Raw genomic sequence first — 6,000 nt, forward strand, 5'->3', positions numbered from 1 at the left:
AGGTCTCTCGGTCATCCGAGGGGGCCAATGAGGGAGCGAAAGAGCCTTCTCCCCCTCCTCTTCAGCCTTCTTCCCTCCCAGGGGGTCCCCACCCCTCCACCCGGACGTTTCGCCCCTTCCAGCTTTCTGCGTCTTTGTTTCCTGGGCAGATTGTCCATCAAAGGCCGGGGCGGACCCCCTTCTCGTCCTGGCTCTCCTCCCTTCCCACACACTTTTTGCACCGTAAAGGAGTTTTCCTTCCTTCTTCCTCCTGGTGGGGCTGCTGCTTTGTTATGCAGCGTCCGGGCTCCGGCACTTTGATTCATAAATTTTTCCTCCGCTTTTGAGCACCCCGACTTTGATTTCTTGCTTTGGGCGGCCACGGGACATAGGGAAAGAGCGCTGCATTGGGAGGCAGCGGGACGAAATGAGTTGCCCAGGCTCCAAGTCTGTTCCAGGCTGGCCATTCGGGGGTCCTGCCCTGAGGTGGGGGGCGGCGGCGGTACAGCTGGGATCCCTCGGCTCTCACCGATCGCCTCGTTCTCCGGAAGCGGGGGGGTTTTCTGACTCATGACCACTCTCCGAGATGCCAAGCAGGACAGAGGCTGCCGTGGTTCGCCCCCACGCCCGCCCCCTTTCAGCTGTTGCCGAAGCCCTCCGGCGCTGGGCTGCGGTTTTATTTTCTGTGGAAGCCCAGGTGCGGATAAACAGCTGCGCCTCCGGGATGCTGCAGCTGCTGCTGGGCGTGGTCGGTCCCAGGGATCCTTTCAGCCCGCACTTGACCGGTGACCCACCCTACTGGGTGCCTTGGGAGTCCAAAGAATCAGAACCACAGATGTAGGGACTTTAAGGTCAAATGCCCCACCCCGCCCCCACACTTTTCAGATGAGAAAGCCAAATAAATACCCACAGTTTATAAATGTTAGTTATTACCGAATGCCTCGCCGGGGTTCCCGTAGTCAGTGACTGCTTGAGCCGCGACTACAACCTGAGGCTCTAAACAACCACTTCGGGGTCCTTTACTGCCTCTTAGAAGAGGTTCTTTTGTTTATGACACGTTTATTAGCTTTGCCCGGGATGTACAGGAGGAGGGAGAAGCGCGCGGTGGGAGCCGTGCAGGCAGGAAGACTGGAGGACCCGGGCCGGCGCAGGAGATTGAGCACCCGACGCCGAGTCAGAAGGACGCGAGTTCGAATGCGGACTCGGGCACCGCATTGTTAGCGGAGATTCTGGCCTAGTCCCTTAACCCGGACTGTCTTCCCCTGATTCAAATTCTGCTTCAGACACTTCCTCGATATAGGAAGTCACTTAACCCTATTTAAAACGCCTCAGTTTCCTCACCTGTAAACTTCAACTGGGCTCAGGAAGAGTTGGACGCGACTGATAACGACTGAATAACTAGAACCACAAAACCTTCTCGGGGTCTTTTGTGAGGATCAAAATATAAAGCATTGGTGTTATAGAAGCGCTATGAGAAGCCAGAGAAAATTCACTGCCTGGGAGTTAACCTCACCCTACTTCTGCCACCCTTTAAAGAACTTAGAATTTTATTCTGAATCTTTAAAAAATCATTTAATAGACATAAATGTAAAGTTTTAAATCCATTTCAGAGATGCAAAACTAGAACGTACCTGACAGCTTCTGCTTGAAGAAACTTCAGAGGAGGAACCCCCCACCTTTCAAGGAAACTAAGTCTTAGGCAGCTAGATGACACAGTGGATAAAGCAGAAGACTTGAGTTCAAATCTAACCTCAGACACTTACTAGCTATGTGACCCTGGAAAGTCACTTAATCCCAATTATCTTAAACACACACACAATGAAAAGGCTGGACCAAATGACCTACAGGGCTCCTTCCCACTTTGTCTATGATTCTATGACTTGCCCAAATGATGAAATGTTTAATATGACAGTGAGTCATGAATCTAAATCTCCTGATACCAGCCTAAGTGCTCTTTCCAATAGAAACCACCTTCACATACAACTTTAAAGTTAATAAATACTTGTCCTAAAAAGAAATCTGTAGGCTAGGTAATGCAGATTATTATATTTTAATCCTATTTTATTTTATTAATTCCAAATTCTCTCCCTTTTTCCTTCTTCTCCTCCTCTTCCACCTGCTGATATGGCAAGAAAAGGAAAACAAACTTCTATATTAGCCTTGTTAAGAAAAAGAAAAGAATAGAAGAAAATACACTTCACAGGCTGATTTCTGAAAAGCCTAGAAAGACTTACAAGAACTGATGGTGATTGAAGCACGCAGAACCAAGAAAATATTGTATACAGTAACATGATTATATGATAATCAACTGTGATGAATTTGGCCCTTCTCAACAACGGAGTGATTCAAGGCAATTCCAATAGATTTAGGATGAAAAATGCCATCTGAAATCGGAGAGAGAACTATGGAGACTGAAAATGGAACAAAGGATAGTATTTTTGCCTCTTTGTTGTTTGCTTGTTTCTTTCTTTTGGTCTGATATTTCTTGTGTAATATAGCAAATATGGAAATATTTGAAAAGAATAGTACATATTTAACTTGTGTCAAATTGTTTGCTGTTCTGGGGAGAAGGCAAGTAAGGGAGGGAGAGAGAGAAATTTGGAATGCAAAGTCTTACAAAAGTCAATGTTGAAAACTATCTTTACGTGTATTTGGAAAAACAAAATACTATTTAAAAATGAATGTCGAAAACTATCCCTATATGTATTTGAAAAAATAAAATGCTATTGAAAATTAAATAAACAAAGAAAAGAAAAAGAAAATACAATTCAGTAGACTTTCATTTACAGATGAGGAAACTCAGACACAAAAAGGATGATGCACAGGGCTACAAAGCTGATAATTGTCAGAACTGAAAGGTGAAGTCATCACTTCTGAGTACAAGACCAATTCACTCTTTGCATTACACAATGGTGGCACCCATATACTGCCCTCTGTCTCCAGAAACGTCATTCTTAAGAACAAGAATGAATGAGATGATGAAAAATGCTCTCCACCTCCAGAGAGAATTGATGAACTCAGAATCCAGATTGAAGCATACTTTTTTTTTTTTACTTTCTTTCCTTTTTTTATTGTAGTAAATTTATTTTTAATGCACATTGTTTTATGAATCATGAAAAATCAGAGCAAAAGGGAAGACATAAATGGGAGATATAAAACAAAAAAGAAAAAAGAAATAAACATAGCATGTATTGATTTATATTCGGTCATCATAGTTCTTTTTCTGGATGTGACAAGGGGAGCCCCGAAATTCTCATTCTCTCTCTCAGACTTTGGGGGGAAAGCTTGGGAAACTCCCTCAGAGAAGTTCTCCTTTGAGAGACCCACCCCACGGAATCAAAATAAAATGGTTTCATTCTGTTATCTGGGTGGGACTAGTTGAGTCCAGGACCACTCCTACTTAGCAGGAGCTGGAGATTGAGATTTCTATCCAACTCTATTGAGTTGAAGATTAGTCCAGAGATACATTCAATTCCAAGATTCTCTATTCTGATCCCAGCTCAAACTTCTCCCAGCCCCCACCAACAGCTGTCCATAAAATAAGATTCCTTCAGCTCAATCCCTTGCAGAGAGCCTAATCATGCCAAAGAATCTCTCTCTCCCCTTCTACTCACTGAAAAAACATTACTCCGTCTTTAATTCTCTTACCTATTTCCCTAACAGGACCCTATCTACCTCTCTGTTGGGATTTCTCTGCTAGATTTTTCCTTCTCTGTCAGGACCTGCCATTAAGAAAGTCAGCCCTCTAGCAAAAGCTGATTTCCCAGTGCCAATAAACTCCTTTAGCCAGTTTAACTTTTCCGGTTCGTACATTCATTTACAAAGAACCTGCACTGACCAGAAGGGGTTCCCACAACTCCTTGCCTTGCACTGAACCTTATCATTTGGTTCCCTGACTGGGAATCGAGGGGAGCCAAACCTCATCAGATGCAGATGGCATTTTCTGACTAAAGTCTATTGGGATTATTTTGATTCACTGAACCACTGAGAAGAACCAAGTCTTTCATAGTTGATCATCGCACATTCTTGTTGTTATTGTGTATGATGCATTCCTGGTTCTCTTTGGTTTCCCTCAGCATCAGTTCATGTTAATCTTTCCAGGCTTTTCTAAAATCAGCTTGTTCATCATTTTTTATAGTACAATAATATTCCATTACTTTCATATACCAACTTTCTTTCTTTTTCTTGTTGGGTATATGTTCTTTTAAAACAAAGCTAATATGAAAATATGGTTTGCATGACTTCACACGTATAATACATTTCATATTGCTTGCTTTCTCAGGGGGTTTTGGGATAAACAGAGGGAGGAAGAGAATTTGAAATTCGAAATTTTTAAAAAAATGAATGTTTAAAAAATTTACACATAATTAGGAAATAGTTAATACTATAAATAAAAATTACATTTAAAAAAATGAATGAAAGAACTCATCCCCAGCTAACACTCCAATCAAGTCAACCAGCTTTATTGAGCAGGTGGGCCAAAAAGCTACATATAGATATTATAATGCTAAAAGTAGACTTTGTCATCACCACTGGGAAACGGTGTTGAAATGGGTTGTAGTTCCTTTAAGTATTTCCTATTGATCTGTGATTCATTTCAGATTCTCAGCCCCTCCTGGCTGAGGCATATCCTTCCCAGACAAGTTGTCTTTCCAGGATGCCAGAGCCTTTGATTCAATTACAAATCCTGGTCAAAAAGCATCCCTTTGAATTCCAATATGAGATCCAGGCTCTCCCAGCCCGCATTAGGACACTCAATATAAAAGAACCAAACTAAAATCCTCTCTTTGCAGAGGTTCCAAACATGCCAGCTATGCCATGCTTGGGATGCCAAGGGCCTCTCTCCACTGAAATATTCTCTTCCAGTGTTATCCTCTCTTTATCCTTGCCTATTTCCCTAACCAGATTTTATGCTTCTCTGTCAGGATTTCTAACCTTACTTCCAATCCCCATAATAACTAGGTTTTCGGGTCTGTAAATTCTTTTACAGAGAACCTGTGCACTGCCAGAAGGGAGTCCCCAAAACTCCCTATTCTTGCACTGAATCCCAATGGGGTGCAGGGGAGCCAAACCTCTCCATTTGGTTCCCTGAACCCTGAATCTGCCACTAGACTTCATTATTTAACTCCCTGACCACCAGAAACCCTAACCTCATTTTGGTTTCCTAAATCAAAACCTTATCAGTGTCAAAATAATCTAGCTGAAAAAAATTAAAATATGATTCGATGGACACATCACAAAAATTGTGGAAAAGATAGTTCTCCTCCCCAAGAAACTCTCTCCAGTATACACTAGTCTTGCAAACACAAGGAGAGGAAAAAGAAGGTCCTGAATCCTACAGAGGTGCTTTCTTTCAGTTTTGATATCCTGTGAGCTGCTAAAAACAAAAGTACCAATAGAAGGCATGGGCAGATTCTGAAAGAAAATTGAGTGCTAAATGGCACTCTTATCCTCATACTCAGAACAACTTCTAAAGAACACATTTGAGAAATTTCAGGTCATGATTAATTGACAAAGATAAGTTGGATGACTGCTTAAGACCAGGACCCCACCCTCCGTAAATCTCATGATTGGCTTAGGTCCAGGGCAGTGGAATTTTGAGAATGGACCACCCAGCAACACTTCTCCTTATCCAACTCCTCCCTCATCCCAAAGCTGCCAATTGGCCAAGGAAGAGTCCACAATGACACAATCACATGGATAATCAGAGTTGCAAAGGTTTGTTTAGAAATTATCTTGTCAAGCAGCTCTGAGAATGCTATAGCCCAGGAAGATTGAGTAAACTGGTCTAAATTCACACAGATGAGCCTTGAAAGAAATTAGTATCCTGGGTGGACCATAGGTCCCTAAATTCCAAGAATACTCTTTGCTTTTCAGTCCCTGGAAATGGGTTGAGTCATAGGGGCTGGAGTTACAGCTGCAGGAATCTATTTGGAAAAAGTAGCAATTTGAGGTATGGCCAGCCCTGAGGACCTTTGGGGAGGGAAAGACTTCCTCAAAGGTTACTAAACACCAAGAAGC

This window comes from Antechinus flavipes, chromosome 4, assembly GCF_016432865.1.
Source record: "Antechinus flavipes isolate AdamAnt ecotype Samford, QLD, Australia chromosome 4, AdamAnt_v2, whole genome shotgun sequence".
NCBI classification, from domain to species: Eukaryota; Metazoa; Chordata; class Mammalia; order Dasyuromorphia; family Dasyuridae; genus Antechinus; species Antechinus flavipes.